This window comes from Carya illinoinensis, chromosome 16 (genome assembly GCF_018687715.1).
Source record: "Carya illinoinensis cultivar Pawnee chromosome 16, C.illinoinensisPawnee_v1, whole genome shotgun sequence".
In the NCBI taxonomy this organism is placed as follows: Eukaryota; Viridiplantae; Streptophyta; class Magnoliopsida; order Fagales; family Juglandaceae; genus Carya; species Carya illinoinensis.
In genome coordinates, this window is record NC_056767.1 from 14022501 (window position 1) to 14040313 (window position 17813).

The window sequence follows — 17813 nt, forward strand, 5'->3', positions numbered from 1 at the left end:
AGTGGTCTAATGAGGTGAATGAAACCTTCATGCCCTTATTCCCAAGAAAGCTAACCCCTTGCACGTGATAGATTTCAGGCCTATTAGTCTATGCAATGTTTCTTACAAAATCATTGCAAAGACTATAGCCAACCGACTGAAGGTAGTGTTACCAGATCTTATTTTCCCTACACAAACAGCCTTTGTTCCAAACAGATAGATCACAGACAACATTATAGTGTCGTATGAGGCTCTACACAATGAAATCCAGACTTAAGGGAAAAGAGGGTTACATGGCACTTAAGCTCGACATGAGCAAGGCATATGATAGGATTGAGTGGCCTTTTCTTAGAGAAGTTCTGAAAAAGTTGGGTTTTGATCAGTATTAGGTCAACCTGTTAATGAACTGTGTAGAATCAGTCTCATATTCAATTCTCATTAATGGGGAAGCTCAAGACAAGTTTGTTCTATCAAGAGGACTAAGACAAGGGGACCCTCTATCCCCTTACTTATTCATAATGTGTGTCCTGAACCAAGCCAAGAAAACTAGGATCATAACAGGTCTACCAATAAGGAAATCCAAGCTATCCATTAACCACTTGTTTTTTGCAAATGACAGCATCCTTTTTTGCAAAGCCAACTCCATTGAATGGAGCAACCTTTATCATTTGTTGGAAAAGTATGAAAATGCTTCTGGCCAAAAATTAAACAAAGAAAAAACTTCCATATTTTTCAATTCACACACCAGAGAGGAAACCAAGGAAATTATTATCAGCATAGCAGGGATAAGGGGTACCAATGTGTATGAAAAGTATCTCGGGTCACCAGCTTTAATTGGAAGGTCCAGGAGCCATTCTTTCAAAGGTTTGACTGACAAAGTGCAAGCCAAAATATCCAACTAGAAGTTTAAGTTTCTCTCCCAAGCTGGTAAAGATGTACTTATTAAAGCAGTCATCCAAGCCATACCAGCTTACAGCATGGGCATTTTCAAGCTCCCCAAAAATTTAGTGCAAGAACTCAGCAAGCTGGTTAGAAATTGCTGGTGGGGGCAACAAAACCAAGACTCCAAAATCAACTGGGTGAGCTGGAACCAGATGAAGAAAGGAAAGAGCAAAGGGGGACTCGGTCTCTGAGATTTCTCAAATTTCAATTTAGCTCTATTAGCCAAGCAAGGCTTAAAGTTGGTCTCCAATCCATACTCCCTAGCAGCACAAGTGCTGAAGGAAAAGTATTATCCAAATGGCAAGTTCCTCACGGCAAAAATGGGACAGAACACTTCATTTGTATGGCAAAGCTTCCTGGCTGCTAGACCATTACTGTGGGAAGGGATGTTATGGAGAATTGGGAATGGTAAATCAATCGAGATATGGAAGGAAAAATGGCTCCCTATCCCTATAGTTGCAAGCCTCAGGAGTTAGTTAGATTCATGCATGAGAGCACCAAAGTATCCATTCTGATAGATGAATGCACTTCTCAGTGGAAGAGAGACCTAGTTACCACTATATTTTCCAAGAAAGAGGCTAAGTCTATTATGAAAATCCACATCAGTCCTTTGTCAAAGCCAGACAGCTTGTACTGGAGGTGTACATCTTCAGGCCATTTTACTGTAAAATCAGCATACTACTTAATGAATGAACTGGAAGATCGAGCTAGGGGTCAGTCCTCAAACTCCAGTACACATCAAGCCCCGTGGACCAGTCTGTGGAATTTAAATATTACCAGTGCCACTAAAATTTTCCTGTGGAGAGCTTGTCTAAATGCCCTTCCTACTCGAGCTAATCTAAAAGTAAGAAAGGTGGTAGAAGACTCAGCTTGCCCCATCTGTTTACACCCATCTGAGACCATTGAACATCCATTGTGAGAATGCCCTTCAGCAAGGGATGTTTGGCCATTGAGTAGTAGGAAATTCCAAAAGGCTACCATACTTTCCCCTTCATTTGCAGAGAAACTAGAGAGTTTAGTGGACTCTAAGGAGACAGAAGAGCTACTACTTTTTGCTGTAACTACTTAGAATCTCTGGAAAAGAAGAAATGAAGTAGTCTTCTAGGGTCACCTCACTCACCCCTCCTCAGTAGCCAGCCAATCTAAACAACTGGTAGAAGACTTACAAAAGCTTCCGGTGAGCAAGAAGGTAAAGGAACTAAAACAACAAACTAGCCCACCATGGGAGGCTCCACCTCAAGGCAAAATCAAAGTCAATTAGGATGCTTCAGTGGATAAAGTTTCGTGCAACGTGGGGGTGGAAGCTGTCCTGCGTGACTGGAAAAGCAAAGTGCTAGCAGCTCTGTGGATGGAGCAAGAATTGTTCCCTGATCTCTACATGGCAGAAGCCTTTGCAGCTTTCTAGATTGTCATGTTATGCAGGTCACTTGGTCATCAAGACATAGTCCTGGAGGGGGACTCCTTGCTAGTAGTAGAAGGCCTCAAAAATCAAAGTCTAATGCTCTCAACTATGTAGGCCAGATTGTAGCAGATACCAGAGAGATTCTCAGTATGTTTAATTCATGGTCAACAAGGCACGTTGTAAGGGCAACCAATATAGTTGCTCATGCCTTGAGTAGGGATGCTCTTAGAATCAGTGGTCCTACCACTTCTTTTGTACACATCCCACCTTATATTCAAACTATGGTTACATAGATATTAATACAAGTTTCTCTTCAAAAAAAATAAAGTAAATAGGAAAACAGATCACCAAGTAGTTCATATTCTTGTTGCAGGATTCATTGGTCAATTAAAAGGCTAGTGGGATCATTATCTTTCACAAAAACAAAGACATTCAATATTATCCCAAGTTAAGCATGATGAAAATATGTAAGTTATTAAAACAGAAGATGGTCTACCATTAGAAGATGTTGTTAACACTTTAATATTTATATTAACCAAACATTTTGTTGGAGATCTTATTCAATTTAAAGAAATAACTGGTGATTTATTAATTAATCTAAGATGTTCTCAATTATTTGATCTTCGATGATATAAAGATGTATTTCTAACTAAAGTTATGATCAGAAATGATTGTCAACAACCATACTGGAAGGCGGAAGCGCATTTCTGGCATGAGAGCTGCGGATGGGACCATGATTGAGTTGCCAGAAGCCATACATTTGGGAGCGGTAGAGTATTTTTCTAGTTTTCTTTAAGCAGATTGTCCTTGTGTTTTGCCGAATCTATCTTATCTTATCTCGCCTATTATTTCAGATGAAGCTAATGGTTGTATTACTTGCATTCCAACAATGGATGAGATATTTGAGGCACTGTCTTCTATTCCTTTTAATAGCTCCCCAGGTCCTGATGGTTTTGGGGCTGGTTTTTTTAAGAGTTGTTGGGAGATTATTAAAGTGGATATCTTTGAAGCCATTTCAGATTTTTTCCTCTCTATGAAGCTGCCACGTTTCTACTCGGCCTCTTACATTTTCTTAATCCCGAAGGTGGATGTGCCTACTCAGTTTGATAAGTTCAAACCAATTAGCCTCTGTTCGATGTTCTATAAACTTTGTGCTAAAATTCTTATTAATCGACTAAAGCCTTGTCCCTAGCATGATCTCCCTTGAGCAAGGTGCTTTCATTCTGGGTTGCAGCATTTTTGAAAATATTTCCCTTACGCAAGAAATGGTCCATTCTATTAATAAGAAATCTCATGGTGGCAATATTATTGTCAAAATGGACATGGCGAAAGCGAATGATCAGGTGGATTGGTCTTTGTTGTTGAAGGTCCTTCATATATTCGGATTTTCATCTTAGGTTTGTGAATTAATTCAGGCTTGTATTTTTTCTCCTTGGTACTCTGTTCTGATGAATGGAACCCCTAAGGTCGGTTTCTTTCAGGGAGGTCATGGTTTGCACGAGGGGGATCCTCTTTCTCCCTATCTGTTCATTATTCTTCAAGAAGTCCTTTCTATACTTCTTAAGAATAGTGTTGTGGAAAAAAGATTTGGGAAATTTTCTCAAGTCAGAGGTACGACTCAAACTCACACCTTATGTATGCGGATGATGTAGTGATCTTCACGAATGGTAGCACAAGAACTATTCAAGAACTTCTTTCTATATTTCAAAAATATGAGACTTGGTCCAGCAAGAGTATTAATAGAGAAAAGACTGCTATTTTTTTTTCCAATAAGATTTCTTCAACCCGTAACAGAGCTATTAAGAGAATGATTGGGTATTCGGAAGGTTCTTTTCCTTTCAAGTATCTTGGAGTGCCTATTATTTTGGGGAGGCTCAAGCAAGTCCATTTGGAGGAGATGATCACAAAAGTTAATCATAAAATCAGTGGTTGGAAGATGAAGCTTCTTTCTTCGGGAGGTCGTCTCATCCTTCTGAGGCATGTGCTTTCCAGCATGGCTTTACATTTATTTGCAGTTCTTCAGGTTCCTAAATCTATTATCAAGCAGTTACAGCGTTTGATGAGCACCTTCTTTTGGGGAGAGACTAGCGGGAGAGGTAAAAAAAAAATTGGTAGCTTGGAAGAACATGTGTCTTCCAGTGGAAGAAGGTGGTTTGGGTTTGCGTCACCTAGATGATATGCAGAAGCCTTTGCATATAAGGTTTTCTTGGAATTTAATCCAAGGTAATTCGTTATGGGCTCAGTTTTTCAAAGTTAAATATGTGGGGTCTAAACCTTGGCTTCTTATTGATGCAAATAAAGGCACAAGATTTTGGAAAATGGTTGCTAATTGTATTCCTTTGGTTCTTGAAAATTTGAAGTGGCACCTCAAGGAAGGCAACCTTTTTTTTTGGTATAATAAGTGGAGGGATCGGGGTCCTTTGTATTCTGATCTTTCGATGGTGGGTAGTCCTTTACTTAAAGTTAAGGAGTGCCAACTGTCTAACTCATGGGATGTGGAGCTCTTGGTTAATCTAGTGGGTTAGGATCATGTTAATGATATACTTGAATCTTTAGCAGTTTGCAAGGGCGGATCAAATGTATGGGTTTGGATGAAGCAAGATAGTGGCAGTTTCTCTACAAAATCAGCATGGGATTGTATCTGTCTTAGAGGTTCTACCATGAATTGGCATTCATGGATGTGGCATAGTTAGCTCCCTTTGAAGGTTTTGATTTCTATGTGGAAGGCTTGGCATCATGTCTTCAGTGTAGATGATCGTCTCCGTCGTGTAGGGGTACCGATTGTTTTAAAATGTGATTGTTGTGATGATGGTAAGTACGAGGATCAGAATCATGTTTCGTTTAAAGGAGATTTTGCTGCTCGGATGTGGCGTTATTGTGGCGCTATCTTTGGGTTACCACTTTGTGGTAATTGGAAAGAGACAGTGTCCCTTTGGTTTCATCGTGCTTCTTCCTCTTTTTAGGTTGGTATTATTGTGGGCCTCCTTCCTTCTTTGCTTTTTTGGCATCTTTGGCGTCATAGATGTGTAGCTAGCATGGAAGGTCGGCTTGAGCCTTTTAGTTTGGTTTGGCAATCGATTGTTCATGTGATTCACTTAGGACATTCACAAAGTTTCGAAATGCTCTACACTTGATTTTCAGATTTTACAATCTTTGCTTATTTGCCTATCGTTCCACCAAGGCATTGCTTGAGTTTCGTGGCTTGGCGCAAACCCCCCATTGGGCATTTCAAGTTAAATACTAATGGTAGTAACTTTGGGAATCCTGGGCCATCTGGGGCTAGTGGTATTATCAGAGATAATAATGGAAATTTAATTCATGCTTTTGCCTCCCCTCTTGGCATTGGTTTGAATAATAGAGCTGAATTATTAGCTGCTGTATGGCCTTAAAGCTTGTAAAGCTCTGAGGATTGGTTACATGGAAGTTGAACTGGACTCGCAAATGGTGGTTTCGTGGTGGAAGAAACGGAGGTGTGCGGTTTGGTACCTTGAGGATTTTTGGGAGGAGATTCTCTGTCTTTTGTAGTTGATGGAGTGTTCGGTTTGTCATGTCTTCAGAGAGGGTAATAAAGTTGCTGATTGGCTTGCAAAGTATGATGTGTTTGGTCATCATATGGAGCATCAAGTGATTAGGGAAGTGCCGAGGTTGCTAATAGGTTTAATCTGCTCGGACAAGCTGGGCCTCCCCTCATTACAAGGCAGCTATGTTTGATTGCTTTTGTTGTTCTTTTTCTGGTTGTTTGTTGTTTTTTTTTCTCTCTAGGATTGTTTAGTTTCCTTTTTGACTGTTTGTTGTTTTTTGTTTTAGGCTTGTTAGAATTTTGTTTATTGTAGATTTGTTTTTCTTTTGCTTGTTTTTTTTTTCAATTGTTTTGGCACTTGGTTTTGGGTTAGTGTTTCAGCGCTTTACTTTGTAAGCCCCCAAGGGTCTTGATGTTACTCAGGTATTCCTCTGCCACAAGTAAGGGCTTATTAATAAACTTAAGACGAGGCCGCTATGTGTGCGGCTACCGGCTCTTCTTTAAAAAAAAAATGTATAAAGGAATAATTTTGTTTTTTATGATGTTTAATGGCTTCTTTTGTTAATAATTGTAATTATTCATAATCATTATTTCGACTAATAGTTTTTTCTACAGTTTTAATAATATAATTAGCAAGAAATGATAATTTAGAAGAGAAAGTTGGTTGTTTATAGATTTGGTTTTTAGGTACATTAGGAATTGTCCAGTGTTGTAAATTTCTTTCTATATCTATTATGCTATAATCCTCTTGATTTATGTTATCAGGTTCTATAGGTATACTAATACTGCTAGTACTAGGTGTATCAGATTTGAAAAAAGAATTCATTGAGACAGAATTTTTAAACAAATATTTCCTATAATAAAAGAGAAATGAGTAGATCATGATCTCGATGGAACACCATCGAGACCACCCTTAAAGCCTTCATAGCACGAATAGGCTGACCAAAGAATTTCCATGGCTTACCAACACAAGACTTCTAATATACTCTATTTTCTTTTATATGGTTTATAGTTTTTAAAAATCTGTATCAGTGAATTTTATTTTATTTTATTTTTTTATAAAGCTAGAATACTTAAGTGATATCTTATACTTTTAATTTATTTTTTTAAGAAATCGTAGTAATCTTCTAATGTTTCTATACCAACTTGTCTACTTTGATATATATGATATCTTTACTTCATTAATAATCTAATCTCATTAGTAATTTTTTTTCTTTGAGATGGTTAGTTCTTTCCATTAAGTTGCTTAATTCAAGTTTTAAATTATATTCTTCCCATCTTAATTCATAAAAATCAAGAAAACCAACATTATGAGCCACAAGCCCTTATTACCAGTCCAAACGGCTACACATTATCATTACAATCTAGTACACCAAATTTTATTATATTATATATATTATAATATATATAATATACTACATATATAGTAGCATATAATAAAATAGTAAAGCAATAAAACAACAATATAATATAATACCAATACAATAGCCAATGGCTCTAATACCAATACCGTATACCAGGAAATATAAAATAGATATATTAATAGATAATATAATTATAGGTGGTACCATATTCATGATAACAATAAAAAGATAGAAATCATAGATGATAAAATTGACTTGTTCACTAAAACATAATATTTACAAGGAGATTAATTCACAAAAGATTTTGAAGCAAAAGGCATGAAAGAAAGTTAACAAAAGAGAGAGTTTTAGTGAGAGTAGAGAAAGATGAGAAAGTAGAAGGATTGACTTTAGATGAAAGTTTCCGAATACCTTTCCTTATTTACAAACTATCTTTATATAGACACTAACACAATAGCAAACAGTAACTACCAATAATGTATGCCTTATCTTCCTACGTCAACTAATAATGAAGTTAAAAAATATACAAAATCTTTTGTCTTTTGTTTTGACGTCTTATCCAATTATGAAACTAAATTTGAACAAAGTCGTTTGTCTTTTTCAATAATCTTGAATGACACTTCTTTAGACAAAGTCTTTTGTCTTGACCTTGGTCACTCTTAGATAATGACCTTGAATAGTAATTCCAATAAGTCTTGTCTTGACTTTTTGAACAATAATCTGATAAGAATAGTGAATAACAATTGTGATAATGGACGAAGTTGCTTGTTTTTATTCTTTGAAGAGATAATGCTTCTAACAGTTGGAGAGATAATAATTCTGATAGCTTTCATCTGTCATGTTGAATAATTAAAAAGCAATAATCTTCTAAAATCACATAATCTAATGATCATAATCTGCGAGTTCCAAATCAAATGGGTCTTGAGAATCCATCAGATATACTGGATGGTAGGATGAGTTGTCCTAAGAAGGAGAGGCTTGTTGAAAAGGAAAGGTCTGTTGAGCTGGTGATAATATGGGTTGTTGTAATGGAGATAATCTAAATCAATGCCGTGCTTCCTCTTCATCATCACCGTCTAAGACTTGTAACATTGCCTCAACTGATTTCTTCATGTCCTTGTTGATAATGGATACTAATTGTGTGATGCCCCTAGATTTTCGTTTGGGATTGGACGGACATCCGAAGCGTTGGGACATGCAACACAAGTTTACTTGCCCCCGTTCATGACATATAAGATGCAATATTCCTAATATGCATCTAGTATTATGTAATATTCATAGCGGATAAATTTTTTTTAGCAATACTATGCACCAAACTTATAATATCCCAAATAGTTAAATTGTAATTCAAGCTTACTTAACAGAATAAACATCCACGATTTCACATGGGAAGCTAGACTCCATATTTACATTACCAAAATACACTATTGAGGAAGTTCGTCAAGTAACTCATGTAACTTGACGAACGAGCCCATAATCTATCCAAAACTAACTATGGAAGCTATAAGTTCTGCGTCGTGTCTGCGGCATCTAGTCAACCTTCTCCAGTCTACCAATGTCTACTCCCAGCTCTGATCCTAACACAACGTCTACCATTCGAGGGCAATGACAGTTGGGACTACCACGGTGAGATTTGATTACAAATCTCAGTAAGTTAACAGAAAACTTTCACACAGGTTAATGATGCATGCATGGCATTAAAAACATGAAAGCATAATTAAAGCCGTAAGTAAGCATAACATAACTTGACCTATAGTATGGCATAACTGACATACCTTGAACAGAAACATGAACCAAACTTGACTTGACATGACATGAACCTGAACTTAAAATACAACATAACAAGAACTTGAACTTGAAACATAACATGGACTTGAAACATAGCATGAACGTGAACATATAACATAAACATGAACTTGAATTTAACATAAACCTGAACATAACATGACATAAACTTAAGCTTGAGACATAATGCGAACATGAACGTGAACTTGAACATAACATGTACGTGAACATAATATGACATGAATGTGAACTTGAAACATAACATGAATATGAACATAACATAACGTGAACATGAGTTTGAACTTAACATAAAACATAACATGATATGAACATGAACTTGAAACTTAACGTAAAAATGAACATAACATAACATAACGGCGGATTATACTCCTTCACCGTAGTACTCGTTAGCGTATAGCCTTGATAGCAATACCAAGCAACGCGTATCATCCTTTTGTAGTATGGTAGATTATACTCCTTCACCATAGTACTTGGCAGTGCATAGCCTTGACAACAGTACCAGGCAGCGTGTATTATCCTTGACCGTAATATAGCTTAACAAAATGGTATATTATACTCCTTCATCATAGTACTCGGCAGCGCATAACCTTGACCGCAGTACCAAGCAGCATTTATTATTCTTAACCATAACATAACTTAACTAATTTAACCATCTGTAGTACGATAGATTATAGTCCTTCACCTTAGTACTCGGCAACGCATAGCCTTGACGGCAATACTAGTAAGCACGTATCATTCTTGACCGTAGTACAAATTAATTGATAACTGAAACTTAACTGTTCTCGAAATGCACAACTATATTCAAGATGAAACGTGATTAGAATACGAAAGAACATAAGTCCTGACGTCACATAACATGACTTGAACATAACTTGAGAGACATAACTTACTTGAGATAGAAATATTTTGTAATATGATATAATATGTAATAGACAACATTTCATAACATGTAGTAGTAAATATTACATGACATGGCATACATGTAATAGATGGCATAATATAATATGACAAACTTGTAACATATAGCAATACGTGACATAATAGATTGTGTAACAGATAAGCATTCATGACAGAATAAATCATGCGTAACATATAAACATGTAATGACATGGTATGGCATGGCATATATGATAACATACATATATAAATTGTACTTCCCTTACCCATCATACATACATAGTAAATTGATAGTAAGTTAGAAGCTAACTTACCTCGATCGTTGCATTTTACGAGAATAAAGTGCGAAACATGAGAAACTGTAAGAGGGTATTCTAAAAGTTATAAAATTAATTACTAACAATTAGAAATGTGTAAAAGAGACAACTTAGAGTAAAATGACCATTTTACCCTCTACATGTGTGAAAATGACTATTTTACTCATAACTTAAGGATTTCACATCTTAACTCCAAAAATTTCTAAAATTTATATTCCTCACGTAAATTTTTTCCTAAACTAAAATATCAATTCAGAATTTAAAACAAATCACAACTAAGGAAAACACACTATGGCTAAAACATCCATAGGCCATTTCTCTTGATTTTTGTTGCAATTCCTTCCAACTTCAAAACTCATGCTTAAACCAAAATTTTGCAACAAAGATATTCCTATCTTAAGTTTAAAATCATACTTAAAATATCCATTTAGAAAAAGCTAATAATTAACACCAAACTTTTTGTAAAAAGATCCAAACACTTGAATCACAAGTTTTGACCATAAACCAAAACATCTCCAAGAATTCCAAAAAAATCAAATCTTACTTCTACCATATTCATAAAATCATCCTAAGATCAACCATACTTTAAATCATCAAAATAAAGTCACCAAAGTCACAAAATAACACTTGGAGTTTTTGGTTTTACACTTAGTCCAAAAACAGAAACATATTCCTCAACTAGCTTTCATAAATCTCTTGATCAAAGGCTTCAGAACGTGAGATCTTTGAAATAAATCATCACATGGTTTTAAAATGTGTACTAAAGAATACCCAACCATCAAACTTAAAATCACATGGTTAAAAATCAATAAAACATGGATCTAATGCGAAAACATCAAATCTTAGACCTAACCAAAATTCTCTTGCATAGAAAAATCATATCTTTGAAAATAGTGCTAAATATCTTCGAAATAACATCCTAACATGAAATTAAGAGACTTAGGATCATAATATAAAAATATCAAAGCCATTAGAGTAAGATCAAACAATGAAATATTCAAACTTTCTCTAAATAAAACTGTTTTTCCACTTCCAGTTTTCAAGTTTCTAGATCTAAGAAAATCTATCATCAGAAGCTTTAGTCATGCAAAAAACTTCAATGAACACTCTTAAACTCATGCTAAAAACACTCCATAAAATTTTTGGACTAAGATATGTCTATTAGCTTAGTCAAAAATTTCAAAACATAACATACTCGCCAGTTTCACTCCCAGAATGACCTTTCCACGGTTAAAAATACTTTTGACTAACCAAATGACCATGGAATGATACTAATAATATATCTATGGAAACTAGAATCAAATAAAAATAACTGTTATGAAGGCGTCATTGTGTAAAAATACTTATAAAGGGTCAAAAAGCTCCACTCATAAATCTGCCCGAGAGAGCTCTTTTGGGTTTCTCTCTAAGAACGAGATGAATAAGTGATGAAAAGGAAGGAAGTGTGTGTTTTACGACTCAAGGCTTCTGTAGGGGGAAGATATGGACCTGAATGAGCTTGATTTGAGGTGGCTATGTGACATAAAGTGGAGAACAGTGAGGGGCAAAGGATAGCCTGCAGAAGCTATGAGGTATGGGGGTTGATGGTGTGATGACCCGCTTTTACGTGTATTTTCACTGAAGGGTTGTTTTTAATTTAATTAATATATTGGTTTATTTATTTTGAATTATTGCGTTTTAAATTGGTTTTTATTTATTTGATGTTGTGTTTTATTTATTTAGTCGTTTTATGGTTTTTTAAAATCGTTTTTGGCGGATCTGTTTTAGTTTCCGGAGTAAGGACTGGACCTCATTTCTTTTCCATCATCTTTTCTTTTTCTCTTCTTTCTCTTTTTTCTTCTTTTTCTTTCTTTTTTTTTCTTTCTTTTTCTCTCCTCCCCAGTTCTCTCTCCCGCGCGACACACACTCTCTCCTCTCCCTCACGCCGTTTCGTCCAGCCACCCAGGACCGCCGCTTGCCGACACTGTGAGCCACACCACCACCACCGTTTTCTTCCCCTCCCTCCAGTGAACCACCCCACCAACTTTCATCCCCAACCGTGCCGCCGTTTAGCCGGAAAACTACCATCAAGCCACACGGTTTTAGCCCCAATCTACCACCGTCGCTCCACCTCCGGCCACCACCTCTTAACCACTTTATCACTAACTCCTTGCCGTCCTAACCCACCCATTTTCGGCCTCTAACTGTCATCGGAACAGCTCCCACGAGCTACCTTTCCTATTTGGGTATTTTGGCCTTCCTCCGCCATTTTCGTCGTCACCCACGGCCAAACTCCACTTCCACTAGCTTCATAAACATCCCTAAACCATTCCCTATCAATCTCGAGCTTTGGTTTGTCTCCGTTCAAAAGTGGGTATTTTACAACCCACGGCCACAGTGAAATTTCACTGTTACGTTACTTTTCTTCCGCCGTTTGCAACGCCGCAAACTTTCTAAAAATACCATATAGCGCTGTAAGTATTTTTCAAACTCTACTTTTATATTTAAATATATTTTGCTCATTCAATAAATATTTACCGTTGGTTGGTTGATTCCGGACTGAGTCCGAAGAGTTCGGGGGTCGGATGGTTTGAGGACGGAGTGCTTGGTTATGTTTGTTTGTGATTTGGTCGATTATTCGTGCCATGAGGTGTGCGTTGCATATTGCATATTTGTGCATTTTATTTTAATCGAGAAAATCCCGTTTTATTGGCGTAAATGGTTTTTGGGTGCGTGTGTCTCACGATCCCAAGCCAGGATGGGTTATTATCTCGGTGGAGCTCCTCTGGTCAGTCGGGAGTGGATAATACTGAGTGACATCCCCTAGGTGGTCGTAGGGCGACGATCGGATCGCACGATATGGTAACACTGTCGTGTCGACTCCGTGGTCCCTAGAGTGGGGGGGACTAGAGGATGGCCTGACTAGGTACGCACGGGGCATGAGTCTGGGCATCGCTCCTTTAGGTGTCACATGCGTAGTCGTTACCTGCGGTGTGGCACAAAGCCAGGGTATGCGGATGATCCCTAGGGGAGATCATGGTGCATGCATAATTGGATCGTTTTTATGGTTTTCGGATACGGGCCATTTTCTGGGAAAATGGCGAGGATGTGTTGAGACTTTTGATCCATTTTCTGGGAAAATGATGGTAGCGGTTTTGGGCCATTATCTGGGATAATGGCGAGGAGTGGTTTTAATGGTAATGTTTTTGGGCCAAATGGGTTTTTGGCGTGTGTGGAAAAAATGGTTTTATGGGACATGTGCATTGGTTTTTCTTTCATGCATATTGTTTGAGTTTTATATGTTTTTATCTAGTGATGTTTGGATTTTACTTACCTGCAGCACCATTTTTGGTTCCGTAGATTTTGGTGCAGAGTTCGAGGAGGAGGAGGAGGCTGAGCCCGAGGATGCGGCTCCGCCGGAGCTCTGAGTGGAGTTTATGTTTTGTATTTGGATTTGAAATAATATTTGTGTTTTGTAATATTTCATCATATATGTTTTGAACAGCTTTGTATTAAACTAAGAAGAAATTTTGGTACTTAGTTATTATCTTTACTTTTCGCTGCATGTTTCTCAAGCACATTCGTTGCTTATGCACACACTTGACACATGTCGTTAGGGTGGTGACCCATGATGTCATCATCCAAAAGTCTCGATTTCCCCGTGTCCGTGCGTGGGGATTTGGGGGCGTCACAAGTGGTATCAGAGCGGTTTGGCTCTGGGTAAAACCACATGTCTCGTAGGTAGTACCAGAATGTTTTTAAAGTTGTGTTTTAAAAATTATGTTAAGTATAGTCGCTATTGGATTTGTTTTATTTGTTTTATTTGTTTGAGCTTGGTTGCTTGTTTTTATTTATTTAGTTATGTTTTTGCAAGTTGGTTTCTTTTTGTTTCTTGTTATGTGGTGTTGGTTTTTGGGCTTTTTTTTTTTGTTGTTGGTTTTTTTTGTTTTTGTTTTCTTAAAGGGGGTCAAAGGTTGTGGTGGCAGGAAAAATGGTGTGACCAAGAAAATCTACTTAGGAGCCATGGGACAATACATCGAGAGATGACTCCATAGCCTAAGCAATACGGCAGATGACGGAGTTTATGCAGCAAAATTTTAGGCCATAGCTGGCAGGGCCTTGGCCACAACAAGGGGGTCCTTGGCCACAACAAGGGGGTCCCTGGCCACAACAAGGAGGGCCTTGTCCACAACAAGGAGGGCTTTGGCCACAACCAGGAGGTCCTTGGCCACATCAGGGAGGGCCTTGGCTATACCCAGGAGGATCTAGTAGCATGGTGCGAGCCGGATGTACCTATGAGCGCTTTTTGGCGCATAGAACTCCACACTTCACTGGAGAAGAGGATCCACTTCAAGCTGGAAAGTGGATCAAGGACTTGGAAAGAACTTTTGAGGTGTGTGATTGCACCGAGGCGCAACAAGTACTCTACGCCAGCTATCTGTTGCAAGGCACTGCTTTTGAGTGGTGGGATACCAAGAGGGTAATGCAAGAAGCAGAGTCAGGATCTTTTGCCGCTATGACCTGGCAGCGCTTCAAGAAAGAGTTTAATGATCGCTTCTTTCCCGCTTCTGTAAGGAAGCAAAAGGCAAGAGAGTTTTCAAATTTGGTCCAAGGGAGCATGACAGTGGAACAGTATGCCCGAAGATTTATAGAATTTGGGCGATTTGCTCCCCACCTCATCGCCACTGAGGAAATGCGAGCTGAGCATTTTCAAGAGGGACTACGCCCTGATATACGCCGTATGGGGGTCAGTCACCGGATATCCACTTTTTAGGACTTAGTGGATGTGGCCACCCTTGTGGAGCGAGAGAATAATCTGAGTATGGGCTCCCCTCCGGGTCATAAGAGGCAGAGTTTTTCTGATGAAGGAAGCAGCTCAGGTTCGCCTCAGAAATTTATTCAGCGGACCAGAACTCGACCGCAAGCATCCTCAGGTGTTCGCATGGGAGGACGTGTGCCAGTTTGCGGAGTTTGTAATAGAGCCCATGTAGGTGAGTGCCCTTCTGGTGGGGGGCTCGATGCTATAATTGTGGCCAGCAGGGTCACTTTGCTCGTGAGTGTCCCAAAGCAGTTCAAGGAAGCCGTGGAGGTAGACGCGGTGGAAGAACAAATCCAAAGCAAGCAGTGCAAGCCCGGGTTTATGCTGTCGCACTCGGAGATGTGGATGATGAGACACCAGCGACCCATGATGCTGGAGTAATTACAGGTATGGATTAATTTAATTTAATTTTATGTTGGATTTAATTTTTGGTGAATTTGGTTTCTCCTTTGTTTTTTGGATTTCATGGGTTATGTGTTTGGTTCAGGGAGAGTCCGTTTATATGAGTTTTATGCTTGCACTTTGTTTGTTTCGGGTGCTTCACAGTCATTTGTATCTTCCACGTTTGCTCGGATGTGTAATTTGGTCACAAAACCTTTGTCGAAGTCATTGGTAGTGGTTCTACCCAATGGTGAAATGGTGTGGTGTTCCAAGGTTGCTTTGGGATGCCCATTAAATTTTGATGGAAGGTTCTTGGATGCTGATTTGGTGGTGTTTAAACTGTTGGGTTTTGATATCATCCTCAGGATGGATTGGCTATACCGATATTCTACAAGTATTAATTGCAGAAGTCGGATAATTAGCTTTCAGCTTCCAGATGGTGGTTTTCTGGAATTTGCAGGAAGTAAGTTAAAAGAAAAACCGGTAATTGTATTGGCAATTCAAGTAAAAAGAGAGATTGCATGGGGAGCAGAACCCTTCTTAGTCCAGATGGTGTCCACGCCGTCTGAGAAGAAGTCTTTGGTAGACATTCTAGTTGTGGAAGAATTCCCCAATGTGTTTGTGGATGACTTGCCTGGACTACCCCCTGTTTGGGAAATAGAGTTTGTTATAGACTTGGAACCTGGAGCGGCTCCTGTACATAAAGCTCCTTATCGCATGGCACCGGCTGAATTAAAAGAGTTGAAGACTCAGTTGCAGGAGCTGGTAGATAAGGGGTTCATTCAACCAAGTACTTCGCCGTGGGGTGCGCCAGTTTTGTTTGTTAAAAAGAAAGATGGAACCCTCCGTATGTGCATTGATTATCGGGAATTAAATAAGGTGACCATAAAAAATAAATATCCTCTCCCGCGAATAGATGATTTATTTGATCAGCTTCAAGGAGCAGTTGTGTTCTCGAAGATTGATTTGAGATCGGGATACTACCAGCTGAGAATCAGAGACAAGGATGTGCCCAAAACTGCTTTTAGGTCGAGATATGGGTATTATGAATTTAAGGTGATGCCGTTTGGGTTAGCTAATGCCCCTGCTGCTTTTATGGATTTAATGAATCGAGTATTTCGACCTTATCTGGATTCCTTTGTGGTAGTATTCATTAATAATATTCTGATTTATTCCCAAGATGTTGAAAAGCATGTGTATCATCTTCGTCTGGTACTTGAAAAATTGAGAGAACACCAGTTGTATGCCAAGCTCAGCAAGTGTGAATTCTGGTTGGAGGAAGTCAGATTTCTTGGGCATATGTTTTCCCGAGACGGAGTGGCTGTTGATCCTAGTAAGGTGGAAGCCATTTTGTCATGGCAGCATCCAACTGCAGTGCGCGAGATCCAGAGTTTCTTGGGGCTTGCCGGATATTACCGAAGATTTGTGGAGGGATTTGCTCGCCAATCCAGACCTCTCACTGCTTTGACTTGGAAGAATACAGAATTTTTTTGGTCAGATAAGTGTGAGAGAAGCTTCCAAGAATTAAAGAACAGGTTGACGACGGCACTAGTGTTAGCGCTTCCAGAACCGCATAAGCCATTTGTAATCTTCAGCGATGCGTCTAAATTTGGATTGGGTTGTGTCCTTATGCAGAAAGGACGAGTTGTTGCTTATGCATCTCGTCAGCTAAAGGTCCATGAGAAGAATTATCTGACACACAATTTGGAATTGGCTGCGATTGTTTTTGCTCTCAAGCTCTAGCGGCACTTTTTGTATGGGGAAGCATGTGAAGTATACACCGATCACAAGAGCTTGAAGCACTTGTTTTCCCAGAAAAATCTGAACATGAGGCAGAGACGATGGCTGGAGTTAATCAGTGACTACCAGTGCGAGATTAAGTATCATTCGGGGAAGGCAAATATAGTTGTTGATGCTTTGAGCCGAAAATCACACTTGGACGATGAAGCCGAGCCGTCAGAATTGGATTCTTTGCTTTGTGGGATGAGAAGACTTCTTATTGAAAGTTCACAGCAAGAAGAGATTTTATCTTCAGTTCTTGATATTCGGGTAACTAATTTTGAAGAATTGAAGACTCTTCAAAGGAAGGATCCGAAGCTGCTAAATATCAAAAAAAGAGTCAGAAAATCTCGAGGGCCGTTGTACTATGGTATGGATAAAGATGGAATACTTCGATTCCGAGATCGTAGAGTGGTCCCCAAAGATTTGGAATTCAAGGAGCAGATCATGGCAGAAGCTCATGTGGCCCCTTATTCATTTCATCCCGACAGTACAAAGATGTACCGGGACTTGATGAAAAATTATTGGTGGGATGGAATGAAGAGGGATACTGCCTTGTATGTTGAGAAATGTCACACATGCCGTCAAGTCAAGGCCAAGCATCAAAGACCCGCAGGTATGCTCCAAC